Consider the following 14419-nt stretch of genomic DNA (forward strand, 5'->3'; position numbering starts at 1 on the left):
ATGAACCATGGTTAACTTTCTAAAGCTTTATTGGGAGAGAAATGGGGAAAGAGAGAGGGAGAGGGAGAGGGAGAGGGAGAGGGAGAGGGAGAGGGAGAGGGAGAGGGAGAGGGAGAGGGAGAGGGAGAGGGAGAGGGAGAGGGAGAGACCGACCACGCGGAGGGGAGAGAATACAGAAGGAGAAAGTGCGGAAAGAGAGAGGACATAGAGGGCATGCCCGCATTTTAGGCTGGTCGGCATCGTAGGCTGGTGACATAATTAAGGACATAATCCTTACATTGGTTATATCTGGGAGGTGAGTTGGGAAGCATTCTTACTTTTCATTCTACCCCTTTCTGCACTGTTTTTTTTTTAATTTTACAATTCTCTGTTATTTTTATGCTTAAGATAAAAACTCAGGACTTGAGAGATGGGTTGGTGGTTAAGAATACTTGTTACTTTCACACAGGACCTGTGTTTGGTTCCCAGCTCCCAGACAGCCTATCTCTATAGGAACAGATAGATTATCTTGTTTATTATCTGATTTGACAGTTAATACATTTTAGTCAGAAGTGTTTAGATGTTATATCAGAGTCCAGTGAGAAAACAGAAATGGCAGGTCATTCTGTGCCAGGTAACAAGTGAAGTTATGCTTGACAATAAGCTGTGTAAGCAGTGCTCACACCAAAGAAATCAATAAATCAGTAATTAATAACTGGTCTTCTCTATGTGATCCTACTTCACTACTGTAACTCCAATGCGCTCATCACTGGTCCCTAGGAAGCACCTGCTCCATCATAACAAAATTCCTGAAATATCTATTTCTGGTCACATACTCCATATCCCAACTCTGACTCCTTCAAATGGGCTACTTTTCTGAACATCTGCTTCATTTTTAATTTAAAAAAAAAAAGCAAAACAAAACCAGGAAGTCGAAGTCAATTTTATATCAAAGAATAGTACACACAGAACACAACTGAAATAAGTAGTAATAACTGTAAACTCATAAAAATCTGTATTGAATATGATTTTACTAAGCTCCAAAAGTCTAGAAAACAACTTTCATTGGAAGAGTTCTTTACAAGCACAGGTAAGTGTTCTTTCATGCTTACATCCTCTCCCCCAAGCTTTTATCTTTTCCATCCCACCGAAACAGCTGTTTCAGCATCACCAGCGACCTCCACGTTGGTACATTCAATGACTGTGTTGCAGCCTTCATCTTACTTGTCCTGTTTCCAGCATCTGAACTACTGATGGGCTGGCTCATCACGGGTCTCTAGGAAAGACCTGCTTCATCTGATCTTAGGGCCTCACTCCTGTTTTCCTCTTCAGACAGCTCCAGCTCAGTCCTTTGCTGTTTCTCTTCTAACCACTGGGGGGCATCTGAGGTCTCTTATCTGTGTGTGAGTGCACTTCCTGGAACACCTCATCCAGCTGAGTGGCTTTAAACTCCATGCCTACACCACCTCCTCCATCTCCAGCTCTAGTCCTGGACTCTTTTTATATAACCCTAATGGGCATTGCACATTTCACATCTCCAAAGCTAACTCTTGGCCTTCCCCTTCACTGAAGCACTCTGATGGCACCCTTTCATCTCTTGACTCCCACTGGACTCCTCCAGTTGCTTAGGGAAACCCTTGGAGTTATCCTTAGCTTTTCTCTTTCATAGTCCATCTCTAAGCTAATCCTGGTGATTCCACTTGCAAAATACATCTGATCTAGCTGGGCAGTGGTGTGTCACACCTTTAATTCCAGCACTTGGGAGGCAGAGGCAGGTGTCTCTTTGTGAGTTAGAAGCCAGCCTGGTCTACATGATGAGCTCCACACCAGCCATAGTGAGACCCTGCCTCAACAAACAAACAAACAAACAAACAAACAAACAAACAAACAAACAAACAACACCCAGCAGATTCAACCTAGTTAGCCCCCTTTCTTTTTTGTTACCAGTGGCGTATTTTTACCATGCTATCAGAAAGCTCCCCCGGAAGTCAGATCATGTTCTCCCTCTGCTTTACTATTCTTCACTGGACTCTCAGCTTAAAGTATGCCAGGCAAGAACTTTACCAACTGAGCTACAACCTCAACCAAAGGAAAGTTTATGCCATTGATACATTTGCCAAAATTGTAGAATTATATTTAATGGTCAAATTGTTGAAGAATTAAAACAAAGATCAAGAATAATATATAGTATCCATTAATATTAATTAGCATTATGGTCAGCAATATATGCAATCAGGCAAGAAAATGGAATAATGTTAAAGACAGAATTCAGTATTTAGATATGTATCTAGAAGTGTGAGGAGATTACAATGAAAGAGTCTTGTACATTGTCAGTGAACATTTAAAATGCAGAGTATTTTTTTTAAGTTCACTTGCAAGGGCCACAAAAATCTATAAGGTGCTAAAATAAAGGTGACATTGGATGCAGATATAGCAATATCATTAGTGAAAAGTGAGTTTCACTGGGGAGATTTTACAGATGAAAGAGTCAGCAGTGTGAAGAGCCTGTCTGAACTCTGGACTTCCTGTGGAAGAAAACACACTGAGGAAGAATGGAATTTTATTACTTACAGGAAAACGGAATTGGTATTCATCATGTTAAGCAAAGTCCGCTGGACAGATAGTGCATGCTTTATCTCGCTTGGAATCTAGAGTTAATAAGTGCATAAGCATGAAGCAGAAGATGACTCCAGAGGGAGAGGAAGGGATATGAAGGGAGGGAAAGTGAGGAAAGAGAGAAGGAACAGGGAGGAAAGAAAACAGCTGACATTTTCTCATGCAAAATCTAGAATCCCCTACCCGATAGGACCACACAAAGTGTGTGTGGGACAGGAAAGCAGAAGTGGGAAGAGGAAGGGGTCTTGTAAGGAAGGACCACAGTGGGAGTGGCAGGTACCAACAGGAGACTGATAGACATGGAAACATCATGAGATCCATATTTTTATATACTAACTGAAGAGATTATTTTCTAAGACTGGACTGTTTACAGTTGGATGCAGGATGGAAAGTGTGTCACAAGACACCACTGCTTTAACACAGAAGTCAGGAGGGGCTGGTAGAATCTGGTTATCTGACCATGATGGCTTCTAGGTAAGAGAAACGGCCCTTCAGGTCTAGACAGATAATCTGAGGTACACGCCAGGTCTGCTGGTAACAGCTAGAAGCCCTACTAACTCCAAAATTTTTTAAATATCCTAAGGCGAAGAAAATGTGCATCTGGGCCCCCAGGGTTCATGTTTCCTTAAGATGTTGCAGCATGTGTGGTTCAAAGTACAGACTCCCAAGGCTGCCTGGTTACTCTTTAACCCTACTGCCTGGGTTTCCTCATTTGTAAAGTGGAGATAGCATACCCGACTTGTTTGGACTGTTAAAGATGGCATGTCCAAGCTTTTAATATTGTAACATGGCATTGTCATCTATAAAGTTCATGCTGGAGAACCGCATGACCAAGTTACCAAGTGAAAAAATAATTCACGGAAGAATCTCATAGTATTTGATATCAGCTTAAAACTTCTAGGTAGGGGTCATGTTTCTAGCTCTCCAGAGGTGCAGGAAGCCTGGACACTGGGGGTTGGGCTCATCTGGCCTTGAGGGTGGCCGGTTTCCACACTAGTTAGTTCTCTAGGGCTAGTCAGATTGGGCGAGCAGCTGGGAGAATTCTTATTTGGGGCCTCTGGGTTTGCAGCTGTGTGTGGAATAGTTGATGGAGACGAGGCAGGGGGAACTGCCTGGCCCTGCACGGACTGATTTAGTCCTGTATTTTATGTCTTCTTGTCACAGGCATGCTGCATCTCCATCTCAGGACCCAAGATGGGACAGAAGTCTCCCTGGAGACACTGTTCATCCAACCCGTGCTTGTCTTTGGCTTGCTTTCTTGCTTACTACTATTCCATGTAGTATCCACCTTCTGAAATTTGTTAAAATACTCTGTGTTGATCATTTTTCTGGTTTCTTAGTTTTTATGGGTTTGTTCTTTTAAAAAAATCACCTTAATAATGTTATATAACATTTGCTAATAATAACCTAAATGTGCTTAGAGTGTATTCAGGAAAACAAGTCTAGTCACAACATTTCTTGGCATCAAATGAGGGAGTGTCCACACCAACTTTCCAATTCTCTATGGACACCAACAAGGTGTTCCATGATTTAGTTAAATTCTGGTAGTACCCAGAGATGGTTTATGCCAAAGGATTGTTTGAAATGAGCTTTCAGCTTCTGGCTTTGACTTTGTAGACAGCTTGGAGTCATTTTCTGAAGTACTTCTCTGACATCTAGCCCTTTTCCAGGATAAATCTTGACTCCCTAATCTTTCCATCATAAAGTAAAAGATCTGGATTCAGCCTGGCAGTGGTGGCACACGCCTTTAATCCCAGCACTCGGGAGGCAGAGCCAGGAGGATCTCTGTGAGTTCGAGGCCAGCCTGATCTACAAAGCAAGACCCAGGACAGGTACCAAAACTACACAGAGAAACCTGTCTTGAAAAACCAAAAAAAAAAAAAAAAAAAAAAAGATCTGGATTCAAATATTCAAATCATATAAGGAGCTCCTTATTTTTGTTTATTTGTTCACTTATTGATTGTTATTCTATTTTTAATTTTAAAAGATTTATTTTTCATTAAAATTTATGCACAATATATTTTGACCATATTCTTCCCTTCTGCCAATTCCTCCCAGACACTTCACCCCATCTTTACCCACCCAGGTTCATTTTCTTTCTCTCTCAAAAACAAAAAACAAACAGCAAAAAACAAAAATCAAAACAAACAAGCAAAACACCAATAAGTAAAAAAAAAAAGTCAAAACACAACAAAAAGTGCACACACACACACACACACACACACACACACACACACACACACACGAAGTCTCCTGTGCTGATCAACTACTCCTGGGTATGGGGCCTGTCCTGGGGTGTGGTTGATATTACCAGTGACACTCCATTGGAGAAAACTGATTTTCTCTTTCCCAGCAGGTATCTATTGCAAATAGCTTCTGGGTTAGAGGTGGTACTTTCTCTTTCCTTTTTCTGTCAACCACAACCTCTGGCTCTTACATTCATTCCACCTCCTCTTCTGCATAGACTCCTAAGTCTTGAGGAGAGAGCATTGGTGAAGAGATCCCTCAGGACTGAGTGCTCCAAAGTCTCTCATACTCTGCCTGCTGTCCAATTGTGTGCCTCTGTGTTAATTACCATCCACTGAAAGAAGCTTCTCTGATGAGGATTGAGCTATGCCCTGATCAATGATCATTAGGAGACATTTTAATGCTATGATCCTTCAGCATAATAATAGAATTAGATTTTCCTCTAGACCCGTGGTTCTCCACCTTCCTAATGCTGCAGCCCTTTAATACAGTTCCTCATGTTGGAGTGACCACCAACCATAAAATTATTTTCATTGCTGCTTTGTGACTGTAATTTTTATTGTTATGAATCATAATGTAAATATCTGGTATTTCCAATGTGACCCATATGAAAAGGTTATTCAACCCCAAAGGGTCATGACCCACAGGTTGAGAAGTGCTGCCCTAGACCCATGACCTATCTAGTGTCAGGTTTCTGGTCACTTTAGCAGTGTTGGGTATGGGTTACATCTCATGGAGTGGACCTTAAATCCAACTTTAAAAGGAATTGGTTACTTCCATAACATTTGTGCCACTATGACACCAGTATGTCTCCTGGAAAGGTAACTCCTATAGGTTAGCAAGGTTTGTAGGGGGGTGATATTTATGATCACTTTCCTACTCCAGTCTCATGCGGAGTACCTTTCAGTACTATGAATACCAGTCAGTAGGAGTGAAGCTTCTAGTTAGGTACCTGGTAAACTTCTCCGTGTTCAATGACATAGTTAAGTATTGTCCTCAGCAATAGAGCCTTCCATTAGGTTGTAGAGAGTAACTGATGGTTTTGACAATAGCCCATAGTGTTGTGGGGCTGTGTATGGGATGTCCCTGGCCAAGCAATCAACAGCTGCAACCCATTCCTGGCCCTGTCTTGCTTGTTGTCATATGATATAATGTTGGCATTATATCCCCCATTATATGATGACTCCATTTAAATTCCTTTCATATATGTATATATTTTAGGAAGCACCCAGAGGCTTAATATTACTTACAAATGCTTGGCTGATAGCTCAGGTTTATTACTAACTAGCTCTTACTACATAAATGAACCCATTTCTATTAATCTATCTATTGCCATGTGGTTGTGGCATCACTTCATTTTCTACAAGTCTTGCTTCCTCAATGGACGGCACGCACCCCCCATTTTCCACTCTTCTTCTCCTCTATCTCTGCTTGGATTTCCCACTAGCTCTATCAGCCAGAGTTGAGGAAACTGCCAGCTTCAAAGGAAAAATGTGGTGATATTTGGTTTGTGCTCTAACAAATAAAGCTTGCCTGGAGATCAGAGGGCAGAGCTAGCCACTAGTTAACCACAGAGGCCAGGCAGTGGTGGCACACACCCTTAATTCAAGCACATGACAGGAGGAAACAGGAAGTGCTATGGCTGGACAGAGAGAGGAATATAAGGTGGGCAGAGACAGGAGCTTGGTCCTTTTCGGCTGAGGAGTTGCCGAGGTAAGAGGTGTCTGTGGCTGGCTGCTCTTTGTCTCTGATCTTTCAGCATTTACCTCATATCTGGCTCCTGTTTTTTTTTATTATTAAGACCAATTAGATTCGTGTTACAGAAAATGTCTTACAGTAGCACACAATGTTAACTATATCCTAAAGTATTCAAATAAAATCCCACACATTGTCATCCCCTGAGGTCCTGACTAACCCGCTGAAGCAGTAACTTCAAGCATCCACTGGTCACTTCCCTGACTGTGGGATTTGACTTTTAGTGCCTCAGATATTTTCTCACTGTTCCCATTAAAGGTCTACCACCAGATCCTGTGTCAGAAAACAAAAGAAAATACAAACAAGAAAGAAAGAAGAGGCTGGACCAACGAGATGTCTCAGTGCATCAAGGTACCTGCCACCAACACAGTGCCCTCGGTGGATCCCTGGAACCACATGGTGGAAATTGGAATTGGAAAGAACCAATTCCCACAAGTTGCCCTTCAATCTCTATCTGTGTATGACCTGGCATGTGGAGTGACTACTCTTATGTCAGCCGGACACAGGCTAGAGTCATCAGAGAGGAAGGAGCCTCAGTTGAGGAAATGCCTCCATGAGATCCAGCTGGAAGGCCTTTTCTCAATTAGTGATCCATGGGGAAGGGCCCAGTCCACTGTGGGTGGTTCCCTCCCTGGGCTGGTGGTCCTGGGATCTATAAGAAAGCAGGCTGAGCAAGCCATGGGGAGCAAGCCAGTAAGCAGCACCAATCCATAGCCTCTGCATCAGCTCCTGCCTCCAGGTTCCTGCCCTGTTTAAGTTCCTGCCTTCAGTACTTTTGATGATGAACTGTTACATGGAACTATGAGAGAAATAAACCCTTTCCTCCCCAAGTTGCTTTGGTCATGGTTCCATCACAGCAGTAGTAACCATAGGTAATGTAATACCTCAGTAAAACCCCCCACTCTATCCCCTACAGACAAAGAGAAGCTTAAACCAGGATTTCTAAGTGTAGATAAGAACTTAGACCCCTTTTCCCCAGGTAGCTGTATCTGCTACAGGGACTTTGGAAAACAGTCAGGATATTTAACCAAAAGACTAAAAAGGGAGGCGGGTTAAAATAAATTATATGGTCTGTGCCTTTAAGAACTAGCCTCACAAAGAAAGGGGAGCACTCCTTCCAACCTCCCTGTGGTGGTAATCTAATTGTATTGAAATATTATTTTGATTTGTACTGAAATATTAATTTGATTGTATGTTAATAAATAAAGTTGTCTGGGGGTCAGAGCTATTAGAGCCATAGCAAGAGTGTGGCGGTGGTGGCACACGCCTTTAATCCCATAGATATCTGTGTGTTCAGGGTCAGAGCTATTAGAGCCATAGCAAGAGTGTGGCGGTGGTGGCACACGCCTTTAATCCCATAAGATCTCTGTGTGTTCAGGGATACAGCCAGCATTGGAGACATATGCCTTTAAGACCTAGGGGGCTGTACATTCAGACAGTGACGAGGCAGTCATGTGTTTGGGTTTACAACCAATGAGAAGGCAGAACAACATACTTTAAAAATACGAACCGACAGGAAGTAGGTCTCTTTTCGCAAAGCTGGGACAGCAGGAGGAAGGGTGAGATTTTAGCTCTGAGCTCTGACCTCTCGGCTTTCTCTTTTACATTGTTTCTGTGTTTCTTATTTAATAAGACGGTTGGTTACATCTACATCTGGCGCCCAACGTGACAAGAATCCATTAAAAACTGCTTGGCTTGGCGGCAGGTCCGCTTTCCCGCAAGGGCGGCAGGCGGCCCGCGGCGGCGGCGGCGGCGGCGGCGGCGGCGGCGGCGGCGGCGGCGGTGGCAGCGGCGGCACACGGCGGCCGGCGGCGATCGGCTTCTTAGTCCGAGCTGCTGGCGTCCTAGTCCGGGTAGCAACTTCTAGCCCGGGCCTAGGTCTGTGAGCAGCTTGCCTAAAGCCGGTGCTACAAACAACTCAGACCTGCCCTGCCGAACAGGGCCCTGCCTGTAAAGCCAACGCACGTGGTCGGAGCTTAAGGAAGCCAGACCCAAGCCTTGACTCGGCACAAGAGGGAACACGTGGCTGCATTTAAGCTTTAGCCGGCTACGCTTTCTTGTGCATTCTCTCTTTCCTCTCTCTCTCTCTCTCTCTCTCTCTCTCTCTCTCTCTCTCTCTCTGGATTTACACCTGGGACACTAGGTGGCTGCTTTGAAAATCCCCTCGGATTTCTACTGTTCTACGCAGATTTGGTAAGTCATAATATATCAGATATTTTAAAGGAAACTATCTAAAAGAGAATTTTTTTCCACATTAAAAAACAAATGGGTTTTATGTGTACATTGGAAGAAAATTGGTTTTTGTTCGAAATTTTAGGCAGTCTGGCAATGGAACAACTATATAATATTAGTATTGGTGGAATTATGCACCTCATCACTATAATAATCCACATTTTAATATTTAAAAAGATAGTCAATTTAAGTGCCAGGATAACAGCGTTAGAAGAACTTGTTAAACCTGTAAAAATTCAGACAGAAGAAATTAACAGTGAAGTTGTTTCAAGTCGGGATCATAAGGTTGCAGAAAGAAAGCCTGTTTTCACACAGTCACCCTTAATTTATCCTGTAACAGTACAGCAGATGCCTGATCAAATGGCTACACAAAATACTTGGGCTCCAATTGAAATGTTGGATTTAAAAAGGTTTAAGGAGGCAATAGTATCTTATGGCATGCATTCCCCATATGTAAAGCAAATGTTAAACACTTGGTCAACATATAATAGGATAGTACCACAGGACTGGCGGGACCTCGCACAAGGTGTTCTGGAACCCAGCCAGAGACTTCAATTTCTGACTTGGTTTAAGGAGGAGGCTAAAAACATAGAAAAACAATGGAGGGATAAAGGAGTACAAGTTTGCCAGGATCAGCTTATGGGCGAAGGCCAATATGCTTCAGCACAAGCACAATGTTTATATGATGTCCAAACCCTAATTTTATGTCGAACGGCAGCCTTGAATGCATGGGACAAAGTTGAGGAACCAGGAAAAAAATCTGAGTCATTTACAAAGGTGAAGCAAGGCCCAAAAGAGTCTTTTACAGATTTTTTACAAAGACTGGCTTCAGCAGTAAAGAGAATGGTCTTGGATTCAGAAGCTAGTAAGGCAATAATTGAATCTTTGGCCTTTGAGAATGCGAATGCAGCATGCAAAAGAATAATCAGGCCATTAAGGGCAAGATCTGCACCTATGGAAGATTGGATTAGAGAAACAATTAATGTTGAAGCTGATGAGCATGATGATACATGGGTAGGAGAAGTAATTTCAAAAGGTTTGAGGAGTGTTAGATGTTTTGGATGTGGAAAGCAAGGACATTTGAAAAGGGACTGTAGACAGGTCATTTCCAGAAACAATGTTTCTTCAAGGAACAATGGCAACAGAATGCCCCTTCCTTCTGGAGTATGCAGAAGGTGTGGTAAGGGAAAACACTGGACCAACGAATGTAGATCAACAAAGGACAGACAGGGTAATCCTTTGCCTCAGTCTTCGGGAAACTCCCAGAGGGGCCTCAGGCAGGCCCCCAGTGCAAATCCAGTTCAAACCTTTCCGGCAGCCATAGAGGAAATGCCTGCTCTGGAGAGCGATTAAATAACCAAATGCCTATTGGAATAAATCATGCTGGTCAGAATGATGAAACAGAGAGAATAGAAAATTCAGGAGAAAACATAAAGAAAATTTTTTGGCAAACTTCTATTAATGAACAAAGACCAAAATTAACGATAAAAATAAATGGTGTTTTGTTGTCTGGTCTGGTAGACACAGGTGCGGACGTTACCATAATTGCACCAGAATTTTGGCATCCAACTTGGCCTCTTCAGGAGGTAAATGTTCAACTGTTAGGAATTGGGACATTATCTCAGGTGAAACAGAGTGCAAGATGGCTCGAATGTATAGGTCCAGAAGGACAGAGAGGAAAATTAAAACCATATGTGGCTAACATAACTATGAACCTGTGGGGTCGAGACTTGTTGCAACAATGGAATACTCAGATTAACATCCCTCCAATCTCAGAAACAAATCATAAACTAGCACATGTTACTGAGAGAAATATTAGAAGATATTGTTCTAATGAGTGGTCACCAGCCATCCATATTATACAAGAACAGGGCACAATAACTGATGATCTTCCAAAGACACCAACAGCTCTACCTTTAAAATGGTTAACAGACAAGCCTGTATGGGTCCAGCAATGGCCTTTAACAACAGAGAAACTCCAGGCTTTAGAAGAGCTGGTAGAAGAACAGTTAAATGCTCAGCATATTGAAGAATCAACCAGCCCTTGGAATTCTCCTGTATTTGTTATTAAAAAGAAATCTGGTAAATGGAGAATGGTAACAGACCTTAGGGCAATTAACAAAGTAATTCAGCCAATGGGTTCTCTACAATCTGGGATGCCTTTGCCTACTCTGTTACCAAAAGGATGGCCTCTCATAGTTATTGATTTAAAAGACTGTTTCTTTTCAATACCCTTACAAGAAAAAGACAAAGAAAGATTTTCTTTTACAGTGCCTACTTATAATAATTCTCAACCGGTTAAAAGATTTCAATGGAGGGTCCTCCCACAGGGAATGTTGAATAGCCCAACTCTGTGCCAATATTTTGTACAACAGCCATTGGAAGTGATACGTAAAAAATTTCCTAAATCTATAATTTATCATTATATGGACGATATTTTACTAGCTGACTCAAATGCAGATACTTTAGAAATAATGTTTGAAGAAGTAAAGAAAATTTTGCCTCGCTGGGGATTACAAATTGCTCCTGAAAAGATACAAAGAGGAGATTCTATTAATTATTTAGGATATAAAATAGAGCTACAAAAAATTAGACCCCAAAAGGTGCAAATTCGGAGAGATAGACTACAGACTCTTAATGACTTTCAAAGATTATTTGGAGATATTTCTCATCTACGAACTATTGTTGGGGTAAAAAATGATGAACTGACTAATTTGTTCAAAACCTTAGAAGGTGACAAGGACTTAAATAGTCCAAGAGAATTATCACCTGAAGCTGAGAAAGAATTAGCCTTGGTAGAAAAGAAAGTGCATGAAGGACACGTGAATCGTATTGATCCAAAGCTGGATTGCATTTTGGTTATCTTACCTTCTAGGCGTTCTCCTACTGGAATATTAATGCAGAGGGAAGATATTATATTGGAATGGATATTTTTACCAAATAAACCAAATAAAAAATTAAAAACTTATGTGGAAAAAATCTCTGACTTGATTTACAAAGGAAAAATGAGACTTCGTCAATTAGCAGGCATAGACCCAGCAGAAATTGTCGTACCATTAACTAAGGAGGACATTGAAAAATTATGGACAGAAAGTGAACCTTGGCAAAGAGCTTGCAGTAATTTTTTGGGAGAAATTAACAGCAAATATCCCAAAAGCAATAGAATTGATCTTATAAAGAGAGCTGATTGGATCTTGCCTCGAATTGTACGGCAAAAACCCATATCTGGAGTTCGTACATTTTATACAGATGCCAACAAAGAAGGAAAGGCAGGTTACAAATCAGAAAATTTAAGTAAAGTGGTTCAAAGTCCGTATAATTCAGTTCAAAAATCAGAATTGTATGCTATTCTGTTGGTATTAATGGATTTTTCAGAACCTCTCAACATAGTAACTGACTCTCAGTATGCTGAAAGAGTGGTGTTACATATTGAGACTGCAGAATTTATCCCTGATGCTTCAGAATTAACTTCACTATTTATTCAATTACAAGATACAATCAGGAAAAGGAATCATCCTTTATATATAACTCACATTCGATCCCATACTGGTCTTCCAGGCCCTCTAGCACAAGGCAATGAAGAGATTGATAAATTATTGATAGGAAATGTGCTGGAGGCCTCAGAATTTCATAAAAAACATCACGTTAATAGTAAAGGTTTAAAAAAGGATTTTTCCATAACCTGGCAACAAGCCAAAGAAATAATAAAGAAATGTCCTACTTGTTCCTTCTACAATCAGACGCCATTACCAGCAGGATGTAACCCAAAGGGTACTCAGAGAAATGAAATCTGGCAGATGGACGTGTTTCACTTTGCAGAATTTGGAAAATTGAAATATGTACACCACACTATCGATACTTATTCAGGATTTCAATGGGCAACTGCTTTGAGTTCTGAAAAAGCTGATTCTGTAATCACTCATTTGCTAGAAGTTATGGCCATCATGGGTATACCTGCACAAATCAAAACTGACAATGCTCCATCATATGTCTCTGTTAAAATGAAACAGTTTTTTGCTTATTACAATATAAAGCATATTACAGGCATACCACATAATCCTACAGGTCAAGCAGTTATAGAAAGATCAAACAGAACTCTAAAGGATATGCTAAATAAACAGAAATGGGTAACAAAAACCCCCAGAAATAGACTGCATAATGCTCTTCTAACTTTGAATTTTCTGAATGCCAATGAGAAAGGAACAACAGCTGCAGAGAGACATTGGATAATAGAAAAAACTACAGAATTAAATCAGCCTATATACTTTAAGGATGTGCTGACCTCAGAATGGAAACCAGGGTATGTATTACATTGGGGACGTGGTTTTGCTTTTGTTTCTACAGGAGAAGATAAGCTGTGGGTACCATCAAAATTGATAAAGGTTCGATTTGAACAAGAGAGACCTCTTAATTAGAGGAGGTGATAGTTCATCAACCAGCATGAACATCCAATTTAAACTAACTTGTATCAATAAAACATGCCTTTTCATTTCATCAGATAATAACTTGCCAAAAAGGAACATCCCCAAAATTAGTCTTGGGGAAAGGTTTTTGTTTTTGTCTTTTAGGAGAATGAAGGTTAAGGGATCTGAAGAACACTGGACAAATGAGACAACTGAAGAAAAGTGACAAATCATCTATCCCAAGAAACAGAGTGAAACGGTGTATGGGTATATATTATCTAAAAAAAATTTTATGTCTTCCTAAATGTTTGTTTCTGCTTTTCTCTAAAGATTTAACACTATTGGTCTTCTAACAGTCCCAGTTCAATTAAAATTTAAAGCTGACTTTGGAGTTGGAGAATGGCTCTCTCCTTCTTTAAAATCAAGCATGTTGTTAAAAGGAAAATGCAAACTCCCTGTATCATGCCAGAATAAGAGCCATCTTCTGCTATGGTACAGGACAAAAGCAAAATTAATTAAGGGACTATTCTATTACTAATCTCAACTCTTTGATTCTATTCTGATTCTTTAAACTTTTCTCAAAGTATAAATTTTATATCAAAATTTACAAGATTAATATATATATATACATTTTAAACTTTGTTAAGATATGAATGGTCACATAGAGTACTAACTAATTCTAGAAAAAAGGCTAGCTGCATATATATGTTTTTGTGTTCGAGTCTCTTATCAGTTTTCTGCAGGAAATCATGGCCAGGCCTAACATCAACTGAAGTCTCCAGAAAGAAGATGGGGCCCCACAACAACAACAATTCCACGTGGACAATAATAATATCATTAAGCTGACAAACATCATCCACAGATCAGCTTTGAACTACAAGGTGCTCAGAGCAATTTTGAGATGACTAGCTGAGATGATCCAGTCTCAAAGACTACTTGAATAAGGACTTGAGATAAACCCTGAACTTTGGCATTATACACAGACTGGATAGTGAAGGATATAGTTACCTCTCTTAGAATTTGACAATTAACCTAAAATTTTTCTTTCAGGATAAAGAAAACTTCGCCCATACCCAGCAGGAAGCAATTTTAAGAATACGACGCCCACATTCCCAAAGAGGTGGTGTGGGGCAGGTGGTTTTTTGGTCTTTTTAATGGGTTCTGGGTCTGGGATAATTTTCAGTATT

Source organism: Peromyscus maniculatus, chromosome 15 (assembly GCF_049852395.1).
Source record: "Peromyscus maniculatus bairdii isolate BWxNUB_F1_BW_parent chromosome 15, HU_Pman_BW_mat_3.1, whole genome shotgun sequence".
Classification (NCBI taxonomy): Eukaryota; Metazoa; Chordata; class Mammalia; order Rodentia; family Cricetidae; genus Peromyscus; species Peromyscus maniculatus.